The sequence below is a fragment of the Mauremys reevesii genome, linkage group 7 (assembly GCF_016161935.1).
Source record: "Mauremys reevesii isolate NIE-2019 linkage group 7, ASM1616193v1, whole genome shotgun sequence".
Taxonomy (NCBI): Eukaryota; Metazoa; Chordata; order Testudines; family Geoemydidae; genus Mauremys; species Mauremys reevesii.
The window spans coordinates 17,821,601-17,834,877 of NC_052629.1; the positions used below are offsets into that span (position 1 = coordinate 17,821,601).

The 13,277-nt window shown below is 43.3% G+C and overlaps 1 long non-coding RNA gene across 1 annotated transcript in view; it reads right to left on the bottom strand.

The window, feature by feature from the left end:
* Positions 1-442: 442 nt before the first annotated feature.
* The window catches only part of LOC120368577, a 73,441-nt gene continuing 60,606 nt past the window's right edge, over positions 443-13,277 (bottom strand). Inside the window, exon 4 of the long non-coding RNA XR_005582656.1 lies at positions 443-798. This is a non-coding gene — a long non-coding RNA (uncharacterized LOC120368577). The remainder of the gene's footprint in view (positions 799-13,277) is intronic.

The window sequence follows — 13,277 nt, forward strand, 5'->3', positions numbered from 1 at the left end:
ACAGGTAACAAACAACAACAACAATAAAAGCATATGTTGGGGGGTGAGTGTGAAAGAGACTGTGGGTGAGCTCAGGGAGTTGGGAGAGTGGGTGAGAGACCGCATGCTGCCCCTTAAAAAGCATGGCACTCACCACCAGTCTGAAGGAAAAAGCTCCTTCAGACACAGCAGCAGCTGCCAGCAGCTCCGTCCCTCTCCAGGTGAGCCCTGTTTCCCCCCCCACACACACACACACACACATCCCGCTCTGTCCAGTATCTGGAAGAAAATTTGACCAGTATGTTCAATAATAGTAACGAGATCTTACTGTAATCCAGCCACACACACAAAGCGAATGCAGAGCATGCCAATGTATATTGTACCTATTCTAGCCTTTTGTGTTCATAAACAGAGATTTTGTTTTGAATAAACTGCAAACACATTTTCATTTTTTTTCCTCTGAAAAGTTCTAATAAAAAATGTTTTTAAAATGTATATGCGTTGGCACACCCAGGCTCATATGGCCTCTCCAAGGGCTTGTTCAGTCTTATGCCACTTCATTCCTGTGCCTGCTCTGCAGCTTTTTATGGAAGGTGAAAAAGCAGGACTTACAAACTCGACATACCGCTGCTATTTCATGAGAGGAGGTATGTGTGAAATTCCCAGGCTCTGTGCAGGGTCAACTGTGTTGACAACTATTCCACTTCTGGACAATTGTAGCTTGAAGCAGCTGCTGAATGGGGTTTACACATGGTTTCAGAAGTCAGATAGAAAACTGCTTTCCTTCACTCTGCTTAAACAGTGGCACAGTGTTCAAGCCTATAAATGAAGTCATAAGAAAATATTTTTGTCTAATTATCTGTTTTAGAATGCCTGCCTCATCAATGTGCGTGTACCGAGGGTTTTAAGGAAAAGCTGGAATATGACACAATCAATTACCTTTTAAAAAAACCACACATCATGGAAAAGATATTAACAAACCCTGAAGCATATGCTTTCCTTTTCAAGGCTAAGAATAGGCATGTTTAGGAAAGTATATTCAGAATCTTATTTTGCCTGAATCTGATAAAACTGTAATTGAGCTGATGTTTAGGATAGCCAGCTGGTTTTATGTAATCCAAGTGCTTACTTCAAGCTCTAAGGGATGCTATAAACATATTAAGTAGATAATTATTAAGGAGGCTAATTACGGTAAGTTTTGCTGAAGAACACTTCTGAAAGCATACCTATGTTGGCAGCTTCTAAATCATAAGTCGGTAGTACTGCAAGAAGTAGAAAGAGACCCTTGTGGGGAAAATCACATAGCTACTTCAAGAAGAAAATATTTATGTATTATTAAAAGCCTGATTTTTCATGTGCATGACATTAATTTAATTGAAGATAGAAATCACAGAGTTTTACTGTGTCCACCCTTCATTGTGATGGAGATCTTGCTGAATATTTCAGTAAAGAGATACAGGTCTTCAAACACCTTTAGTTACCCAAATGAAAGCAGACACTGCAGAAAATTATGGTAACATACTTACCAAAAAAAAGGGCCACTTTTGTCATAAATTCAAATAACTTGAAAAACAATAAAATGCAGTTTAGCTGCTGCAGGACGCGGACTAAGAAGATTTGATTTAGTGGTTTGAGGCTTTGTTCACAGTCTCATCTCTGCCACTGAATTTCTGGGTGACCTTGAGCAAGTCACTTAACCTTTGTGTCTAAAGTTACCCATCAATAATTTGGGAGGGGGAATAAATGTCTGTAACAATACTTAATTCACAGGGGCTTTGTAAGAGCATATATATATTAAAGTGTTGTGAGATTCTCAGATCACAGCCCTGTGCAGTGTGTTATTTCTATAGTCATCTTTTCTATGGGGATAACTTCTCATGAATCCTACATCCTTCTCATGTAACCACGACCCTGCCCTGCCACCATGAAGGCCCACATTGCTCGCCCTGCAGTGTAGCAGGCACATGTAGCACCTTTCAAACAGTGCCATAGCCACCATGCACCCACTATGTTCCTGGGGCCAGAGTATCTCCCAAATCTCAGGGTGGGGTGATGGTTGTCTGCACTCCTCCGAACAAGAGAGCTCACCTTTCGCTTAGGGTTGATCACTGCTAGAATTAACTTGCATTCTTTCATATAGGACACTGTACTAAAGTATACAGTCAAGATTTGAAAAATCATTCCAGGACTATGTAAAAGGGGAATTAACTGCATTTGACTGGTTGGAAAATACCACTCACTGGAAAGCCTCCATGAAATATACATACATACATGCACACACACACACATACATATACATTTACAAACTAAAATATTTTAAAAGTACATTTATAATCAATTTAAAGAAAAGATACATTTGGTATTAAAACAGCAATATTCAGGCTAAAATACTCCCTCTATCATTTTCTATAGAGAAGCATTACCAAATCCAAGCACAATATATTGTAGCTTGCATAGTAGAGTATGCAACTTAGTACACCATTGCAAGATGAGAATTGGTTTCTCCTTGATTCTCCTCCTTTCCTTTCTTCCATCAGGCCAGAAATGGAGTGGGGAGAAAGTGGTTCGCATTAGATTACGACAGTGACACTTCACTGTGAGAGTTAGCACCAAGATTTTGAAAAATAGGAGCTTAAATTGAAAAGTGTATAATGTTGATGTCAATGGAGGTTACTAGGTGCTTTGCACTTTTGAAAATCAGCCAAGCTCTTTAGGACCCTAAAGATAGGATTTTCAAAAGCACTTAAGTGATTTAGGTGCACAAATCCCATTGAAAACCATGGGACTCGTGCCCTTAACACACTTAGGCCCTTTTGAAAATCCCACTGAAAATCAGGATCCCAACTTTAGACTTCTTGACCTAATGTCTCTAATACTTCTTCTCCAGGGCCGACAGTTTCAAACATAGCAATAACTTTACCTGTCATGACAAAAAGCAGAAATTGTTGCTGCTCTAGTTATAAATCCAGAAAACTCTTTAAATATTTTAAAAGCAAGTAAAATGAATCAGCTTGTTTATTTTAATCATTCTCATTTTACACATGCAGCACTGAATAGATCTGAAACATGCAGGCTGAAAATAAACCGTGCCCGGCTTTGGCAGTATTAAGCCTAGTATTTTACAGACTTCTGAAGTTAAGCGCACCACATTAAATGTGCTAAGTGAAAAGAAGAAATTGCTGGTTTTGGTTGTTGTTGAGTTCATTTTGTTTGTTTGTTTTCAATTTTCAGATGTCAAGGGGTAGAAAAAATAACAAGACCTGCTTACATTACAACACACCTTGCATCTCAGAGGGCTTTAAAGACTGCACTTATGGGGATGACCTCACTCACTACTGATACGCATTAATCCGTGGGGTGCTTGCACAGCAGTTACTAACTGAAGCAACCACACCACAGTGTTTTTAGAGGGGAAATATGCAATACTCATCCAGTTGAAAAAGTAGTGGGAATTTAGGTAGAGGCACCAGGGGATGTAGCCAGAATATTCAATCTAACACTCTTACTCTTGAAAAATGTGTCTGTGGGACCTTCTAATGACCACAAGTAGTTAGCAGGACCTGGGTTTTAGGTCTCAGCACATCCAGAAACACAGTGCCCTCCAGCTATTACTTGAGTACTGGCAAATTCACTGGGTACTGATTCAGAGAGGACACTGAGTTACAAGAGAGAACTGTGTGGCCAACACCATAGCACCTGGACCTTTAGTAGTATGGAAACATTTTGAGCAGTTCAGTCTCCGTGACTTCTTTGTTGAGACTGCCAACAAAACTGAAAAATTAGTACCAATTAAAATGGCCAGGTACCATTAATCAAACAAAAGGGACAGAGTTAGAGGAGGTCTTCCAGACTGGATGGTGGTTGAAGTGAGAGCAGTGGTATGTCTAGGTGAGTAACACACCTACACGTAGGTGACCTAGTTTTGGTTGATTCCATTTCTTTCCTCCACTCTTGCTCATTTTTGTTCCAAACTTGTGGCTCAGACAGAGAACACCTACTAAAACCCAGCCCTTTTCAAGTCAGGTTTGTTTGCAGGAAAGGGACCTTGCCAGCTGGCATAATTTGCAACAAGACTTTAAACTCAGCACATTTTTGCAAAACAGTTTTCCAGAATGAAACACTAAGTACGAAAAATGTAATTGGGCTTGGCGGCAGCTGGCACTACTTTGCAGTGCCACAGAGATGGGTCTCTCCTGTTCCAGCCAGCACTGCCCTCTCTTCATCTGAGCCTGAAAGAACCACCCTGCCCCACTAGCCAAGGGGCAAGGAGCGCCCTGGTATAAGCACCCAACTCAGGGCCAGCAGCCTAGCCAGAACAGCCCCAGCCGTGGAGCCTGAGTCTTTCATGCTTAATAATTGTTTTGGCTGCCAATTAATACTCTAAACTGGCTCTCTAGGACACAGCTGATAGCGGGAGTCAGTCTGATCCACCAGCTCAGGGCAAGCAGCAGCCAGCACCAGGAGCAAGCAACCTGATCCCAGTCCTCAGCCCAGTCCGAGACAAGGAGTAAGCAAAGGCAGAGCTTCAGAGAGCTGGAAGTTACTTGGGCACCAGCCCACTGAGATATCAGAGCCAGCCAGGAGCATGGCAATTCCTATGCTCCCAATATTCATGCCATGCTACAGCCTCATCAGTCTTAAGTTTTAGTAAGCAGAAAACGTGCTGTCATATATGTAAATACACAGCCTGGGTCATTATATAGTTTGCATAAAATGTCCAGGTTCCTGGTGCTTTAGTCTTAATGACGGAGGGAGGAGGTGGTCTAAGAGGGAACACGCTATTCTCTAGAATCTGCAGAAAGGTTAGGATAGGCTGACACTAAATTAAGTTTTCTGCAGCTCCTCACCTATGCTGTAATGCAGGGGCGGCAGGGGTGAAAGTAACTTACAGGATTTACTGGTACTGCAGGAGTCCTGAGGGGGCGTGGCCCCATCCGGAAGAGGCGTGGCCTCTCAAGATTTAAAGGCCCTGAGGCACCAGCTGTGGCTGGGAGACCCAGGGCCTTTAAATCAACCAGGGGCTCCCAGCTGAAGAGGTGGCTGGGAGCCCCCTGGGGCTCAGGGGCAAATTAAAGGACTTGGGGCTCCGGCCGCCAGGGGGAACCCCGAGCTTTGTGGGGCTGGGGCAGGGATTTAAAGGGCCCAGAGCTCCTGCCGCTGAGGGAAGCCTGGAGCCCTTTAAATCCTGGCCCCAGCCTGGCCGCCAGAGCCGTGGTTGGGATTCAAAGGGCTCTGGGCTGCCCACAGCCACGGGGAGCCTTGAGCCCTTTAAATCCCAGCCCCAGCCCTGCTGCCGGAGCCGCGGTCGGGATTCAAAGGGCTCTGGGCTGCCCGCAGCAGCAGAGAGCTCTGAGCCCTTTCAATCCCCACCGTGGGAGCCGGTGTGGTCCAACACGGCGTACTGGCTCTTGCCGGTACACCGGACCGGACCGGCTTACTTTCACCTCTGAGGGGCGGGCAAACTTTTTGGCCTGAGGGCCACATCAGGGTTCAAAAATTGTATGGAGGGCCAGTTAGGGAAGTCTGTGCACCCCCAAACAGCCAGGCATGACCCGCCTTCCCCTATCCAACACACCCCCCGCCAGCTTCTTGACCCCTCACAGCCCCCTGGGATCCCTGCCGCATCCACCCCTCCCTGTCCCCTGACTGCCCCCAGACCTCCCACCCGACTGCCCCCCGCCGCCTCATCCAACCCCTCCTCTCATTCCTGACTGCCTCCCCCCCGGACCCCTAGCCCCATTCAACCCTCCTGTTTCCCTCCCTCTGACTGCCCTGACCCCTATCCAGACCCCCACCCCTTGACCACTACCCCAAACTCTCCTGCCCTCTATCCAACCCCCCTGCTCCCTGCCCCCTTACTGTGCTGCGCTATAGTCACACCGCCCAAAGCACCAGGACAGGCAGCTGCGCTGTCCAGCTGGAGCCAGCCACGCAACCATGCAGCACAGAGCACCGGGTCAGGCTGGGCTCTGCAGCTGCGCTGCCCGGCAGGAGCTCGCAGCCCCGCCGCCCAGAGCATTGCACTGGCAGTACAGTGAGCTGAGGCTGTGGGGGAGAGGGAATAGCGGCGAGGGGACAGGGGCTAGCCTCATGGGCCAGGAGCTCAGGGACTGGGCAGGAGGGTCCCACAGGCCATAGTTTGCTCACTTCTGCCTTAATGGATGCATGGAAGGAACAGGAAAGGAACGAGGTTCCAGAACTGGGGTAGACACAAAGGGACCATTTGCAGGTGGCCTTGGCCTCCTGCAGATCCCTTGTGATCATCACAGATATCGGCAAAGGGCCAGCCCTAGGTGTTTTGTCACCCAGGGCGGAAAATGTTTTTGGCACCCTCCCTCCTGCCACCAGGTCAAAAGTCGTAAGAAAAAAAGCAGCAAACATGGATTTGGTACCTCCAAATGGTGGCATCCAGGATGACCGCCCTGATTGCCCACCCTTAAGGCCAGCCAGAACCTGTGGATTCTAGGTTCACAACTTCTTGTTCATTCCATGGTGGGTGCATACCCTCTTCCCCGCTTGGATAACAAGTCTGCAAAAGGCATCTCCCCCCAACTCCTTCCTGTGGGTTTTTACTTTTTACATGGGAAGAAACAATTGGGCTCAAGGTAATTTGGACACCAGAGACCAGTTTGTCCTTTGACTTGTATCCTGTGCAGCTCCATGGACTCAATGGAATTGCATAGGACAATATCTGGAACAGAACTTGGCTCTAGAAACATTGAGACAGGCAAATTACTCATGGAAGGTGAGGCAGCCAATTCTGGATTCAGCTTTAAGTCTTAATCATTGTAAGACTCTGACTATTGCATCTGAGACTTCCCCTGTTCCTAAGGCTCTTATGGAATTGATAACTGGAATTGCATATCTCTAGAGGCCATTGTAGTCAGCCAAATTTTGAAATAAAAAAACAAATATTCTAGATGTGAACATTCCTATTTCTCGGACACTGGTACTGTGTTCCTGACATCATGTAGGCTGGTTACCTAGTAACACTACATTAATTTAACACTACTTTAAAATCCCCTTCTCTCCCCTTGGACTTTAGTTCTCTTTAAACAGTGTTATTTTAGTACGAAATATGGTTGCATTTAAAGTGGATGATCCTGCAAGGTGCTAAAATCAGTGAGCGTCGAGAATGGTTGGAACCTTGCAGAAAGTGTTTAGCATTTTATAGATCAGGACCAAAGAAAGAAACAGGATTGCATGTGACCATAGCTGCAAACAGCTGTTAGGTTTACTTGATACTACTATAATCTAACACACTGAGCCAGTACTATTTATCCTTTCAGGAAGTTTGTTTTGTTTCTTTTAATTTTCGCCCACTCTCTTCTCCTTCCGCTATATGATCTTTAGCTTCACTGCTTCTCAGTCTGAATAAGCATTTTGAGCTGAAACACTTGGTCTCAGCTCTAGGGGAGCATTGCTGGAAAGTTTGAGAAGATATTATTTAACCATTTTTGTGTTATAAGGTTCTTGACTTTTAAATGTGACACTTCACAGGCAGGAAATTCCCACTGGAGAGATGTCTTTTAAAAGATTTATTTGTAGCATTTGAAACCTAAGTTCTGCACATGCCAAATAGAACTTTTCACTGAGATCCAAAACTATGATAATATGCTCTATTAAGACGACATCATAACTCATATCTATAGTGTGAGACTTTATTAGCTCAATAAGAGTGAAATTCACCCCTGTGCAGCAGACCAGCATCGGACCTATGCATCACTTAAGTGCCACTCAGACCCTGACTCTTACAGCTAATATAGTCTTCTGATATGCAGGATGCAGTCAACCTCTTTGTAGTGCAGCAGATGAAATGCAAGCCATAATCCTTCCCCAGCATGTGGTCAACAGAGAATCATCAGGAGATTCCAATCCACTGATGAGATGCAACCACATGAAAGAGACTGAAGGTTGTCTTTGTCCCATATTAGTACAAGAATAATGTCAGGAGTGTAAAAAGCTTGTTGGCAAAGAGTGGCCACCCAGCACTTTCTAAAGACCAGGGAGAGATCAATGGCCACCAGGCACAAGAAGGAGTGGAGAGTAGATATAAAAATGAAAGGTGGGGAAAAGGTTTGTTGAGGGAAAGAAAGTAGCTTTGATGGATGTGTGAGGAAAGGGAAGGGTGGAAGCAGGGAGCTGGACTGGAGGGGTAGGAAGAACGCAACCTTCATGACTAGGATGAAGTCTAGGGAACATTGCAGTGAACATTGAACCCAAGCTAAGTTTCAGTGGGTTCAGAGTTCACTGTGAATGTTTCACACAGATCTACATTGACTGATACAGGCACAATCTTGGAACCAGTTAAAAAAGTCCAAGTATTCCAAGAAAAGAAACCTGCACTTCACCAAGAGTATCCTAAATAGAACGAACAGTTGTTGAAGTTTGAAATTATTTTCTTCCCCCTAATCATATAATCATGCAACACAAGAGTTTCAAATACCCTGATGGCAGAGAGGTTAAGAACAACAGCTACAAAGCCCATTGGAATTTGAATCACCGGCTAACAATACTGGGTTTGTGACCCTTTACCTTTTCATAAAAGCTGAATATTCAGTCGTGTTCCAGTGTTTTAAAATAAGTTTTGGATACGATTCATTTTCCTCTTACAAGTGTCCCCAGTTGTCAGAAATGGACAACTGTTTACTTCTGACTGTTTTTGTTTTTTTGTCAAACTGTCAAAACAATGACCTAACTGGAAGCCACTTCTTGGCATAGACACAATGGAATCAAGAGTGCTTCTACTTCGTGAGCTACAAAACAATCCATTCAAGCTGGCTACTCTTGGGGAGCATCTTGCTCCAAGATAACATGGGAGAGGAATGATTGCACCATCTTTTTCTCATGTTACAAAACACAAGTGCTTGTGTAGGCTCCAGGAGCATCTCTGTGCCAAACATGACAGAAGGAAGATTGTAACCTCTGCAAGCTGCCAGTGACCCAAGAAATGTATATTTCTTCTGAGGATCTGATTTCCGCCCACTATCACAATGGTGGCCTTGAAATAGAGAAAAATGAATATTAACATACATGACAGAAGGAACATGATCTTATCTGAGGAACGTGTTATCTTTGGAGGCACTAGGTGTGAGTGTAAGTTCACTTCTGCTAGCAACAGTGTGAACAAGGTATCAGCAACTGTCTTATCTGATGAAAAGAGCCCTCGGCCATGTGCCTTCCTTTCACATTACAGAGGATTTTTTTTCCCGCTGAGAGAAAGCCCTGCACAAAAGAGTCAGTGATGGATTAACCCTTTCTGCTGGCCCCACCGTCCCTCCCATTCTACTTACAGTAAGAAATAAAAACATTAGTCTCCATCCTGCATTCCCCCTCCGTCCCCTACTCATTCACTGCAAAATTGGCAAACAGGTAAAACTTCAAGCTCATGTAAGAATAATACTGACCCAATCCCGCAGTGCTGACTCAGGCAAAACTTCCCTGACTTTTGCCTGAGTTAGGAGTGCAGTGGGCCATAGCTAAACACCCAGGCTAAATCAAAACAGAAACATTTTCGAAAACTTCCATTTAAATGGACTTCCGTGTTCTCATTGAGGAAAGCAGCTGCACAGCATATTCATTCAAGGCCAAATTCTGTCCCTGACCGCTTTCGCCCCGGCACAAGAGTTACCACGCTACTGCTATGGGAGAATCCAGGCTATGGGGAGGAGAGCTTGGGCAGGGCAACTCAGCAACATGAAGGGAGGCACAGCATGAAAGGAGCAGATTTCAAATTATTATTAGTGAACTGGAAATGATTTAGAAGTGGCATTGGGTCAGACAATTTGTATATGGATTTTTAAATGATTGCATGGCAAGGGCCTGCTGAAGTCAACAGGAACCTTTGTATTCACCTCAATGGGTGTGGATCAGGCACAAAGTGCACCTGGAAACTAAGCTAAGTACGTATTAGAGAAACAAAAGTTCATGCCCACAATTTTCAGCTTGGGAGCTACAGTTATTTGTAATCTATAATGAGGGACCTACTATAAAAGTGTCCTGATCTTCAGAGGTGCTGAGCCTCCACAATTCCCAGTGAGGCCAGTGCAAGCGCCAGTGTTTAAAAATATTGACCTTAATGATTTACATCAATCCCATTTACCAGCATGAGTGTCTGCTCAAACCATTCACTTGCAATATAATTAGCCAATCTTCATAGAGACCATGGAATAGAAAACTGAATGGTCATTTTCTCCAGTGATTAAAATGCCTCATTTCTATCCGTCCTCAGCAAATCCATCTTTTCCATTTCTTTTAACAAATACCCAGAGAAAGTGACATTAATGGTGTTTTGTATCATTTGAGCTGTAAAGCTTTATTTTAATTTTGCTTCAGAAAACTACATCACTACTAGTACTGTTTACCAATACATTTTATTTCAGGAGTACCCTGAGAAAAGGTTGAATGCCTGACAGGAATGCCTGTCACTTGTAATGGTTGTCTTGGATTTGTCCTGTTTAAGGCCAAATACCATTCTGGGGCATTTGGGGGAGATGGAAGTCAATAGCAACTGCATGTATACACCTAAGTACAGAGTTTGGCCCTCATTATGTCTGCTTTGTGACTCTCTGGTGACACAAAAAAGACTAACTGGCTAGTGGAGTGTTCCTCTGGCATAGGTGAATTCCCCAGTGGCATAGGGCTGGCTACACTGGCACAGGGTGGCATCAGGGACATGTTCAGGGAACGAGGGTACAGACAGAAAATTGCTGTGCTCTGATAATTCCCAGTTGCCAAAACAGTTCCTGCGGCTGCTATTAGTCAGGTGTAACTTAGAGCAGACCCAGGATAGGGGAGGGTTGTAAAGGTGGCACACAACTGAGGGAGAGCTCAGCCAGGCTCAAGGATTGGCCCCTAGTGAATCATTCCACTGATTTCTGGCTCTGCTGTGGAAATACTGTTAAACTTTGCTCATTTCACCTCTGTTTTTAACTCCACCCCTTGTCTGTCTTGTCTACTGAGACTGTGAGCTCTTCAGGGTAGGGATTATTTTTCAGTATGTGTTTGCACAATGGGGCCTGTTCTTAGTTTAGACCTCTAGCTAATACAAATAAAAATAATGATGGTGCAGTGGGAGATGAGAATGAGAATTTATTCCAAAAATGGGAAGTTACACTCTCCTTCCCTCGTCTTTCCAAATGACATGATCAACAACATATATATGTTTGGAATCATTTAAGTAAAATAAAAAACTCTTGTCAAAGGTAGCCTCTTTTAAATGATCTAGTTATTAGTCTTTATCTACAAAAGGTTATATTTATCCTTTAGTTTCTACATTACTGTATTTCCGTAAGTTAGTAAGATACTCTATTATAGTAGTTCATAGTTACTATCTCATTTCAAATACCAACTGTTTACTCATAAATATGCTATTTTAAATGTGTATGGTTATATATGGTAAACAAGCCCTGATAGATGTCTGAAATGACATTGAAATGACAGTCAGTAGTGCCAGGATTCAGGGTGACCTTAATATTCTATAACTGGAGCATACACAGGATACCAATTGATAATTTTTAACCCTTTTCTCAGGGCTGATCAATGCGGGGCACCCTTTAAATTAAGCACCAGTAATTATTCTGAATGCTATAGAATATCGATCCCTTCGGATAGAAGCATAACCACTATACTTTAATTGGAAAAATGAAAGGCCTTGCAGTGCAAGCCATCTTGATTAAATGTAGCATCTGGAAAACAAGATATTCACAGATACTTCATTTCACAATAAGATTTCCTCCTCATTTTTATCACACTTACTATAATTTCTTATGCCCTGCTTCAAATGCAAAGGGACCCTTCTTTGTCACACCACATACCATCATCCTTTGCGTCCGGCCTCCAATACTGTATACCAGGTTATTCTTTGCCATGGAATTTCAACATTCATTGTACAGGAGAGGATTTTATCATTTTGCTTGACCTTTTTCTTTACTGTAGAGATAGACTCTAATTAGATTCAACCCATCCCTCCTAGAACCTTAGAGAAGTTTGGCTCTGGGACCAGACTTTGTATCTTGGGCACATCTTCATTTGAATGCCTAATATTCAACTCCTAAAGAGTTTTAATAGACAGAAGATTACAGAGGACTATGTAAATTACCATTTCGCATTAGACCCAGAGCATAAGAGAGATGCAGATCCCGCTAACACTTTTCATAAAGACAGCTTAAAGACTAGATAAGCAGCTGCATGACCTCAGGCTGTGATCTCAGCAGGTCTCACAAGCTCAACAGGATTCAGTACTTGGTCAGTAAATGGCTGACAGACCTGGAACATCTCGACGGTGTAGGAAGTTGTATCAGTAATTCAGTAGGTGGCACTCTTAACTCAAACAGTTTTGTACCAGTGTCCCAGCAGTATATTATAAGAAGGAAGTGTGCTGTTGGAAATGCCGTCCTTTGGCTGAGATGGAAAACCTCATGACCACTTGTGGTCATTAATGGCAAAGGAATGGAAAAATTAAAGATCTTATTCCACTTTTCACAAGAGTAGGGTTGTTAATCTTAGTTTTGTAGCCAAATTCCAGTATGGGTAACTATAGTCAGCCTACCTAAATACTCCTAAAACTTATAACTGTATATATTGTATTCTTTCTTACTTCCTGCCCTAAACTGGTATGTAGCATTTCTGTGTGCTGCTATACAGCTGCCTCATTGTACCTTGGACATACTGTAACTACATTGTATTGGTAGATGAGTGAGTTCAGTGTATTTAAAGTGCTTTGAGATCCCTGAAGATGAAAGGCCACGTGTAGAAGCAAGCAATTATTAAACACTTAATAAGATGGGTAAGAGTAGACCACACCTATGGAGAATTAAATACATAGGAAGTATTAATTGTATGATAGTCATAGCTAAACACAACAGAAAAAATATCCTCCACACTTTATTTTTATGATTTTTTTTGTTAAACAATAGCAAAAAAGTTTAAAATAGAAATTGCACCGAATTAACAAATGCTTGTAAATGAAAGTGCAATATCCATCCTAGGGAACTGTATCTGTACTGGAATGTATGTTTTAATTTTAATATGTTTCAAACAATGCCCTGATAGTCCCCGGCATATGCTCTATGGATCTGATTCAACATCCACTGGAGCCCATGAAAAGAGTCCCATTGACTTCCTTGGGGATTTGGATTGTACCCAAATCATTAGTGCACTAAATAATGCTTGTTCTGTGATGCATTTGGTAGTTGTAGAAGATCAAGGGAGGATATGAGAGGATGGTCTTTAAATTAGACTTGGGGCCTGAGCCACCAAGTTCAGATCCAGATCTTGAATCAGTTCTGTCTTCCCCA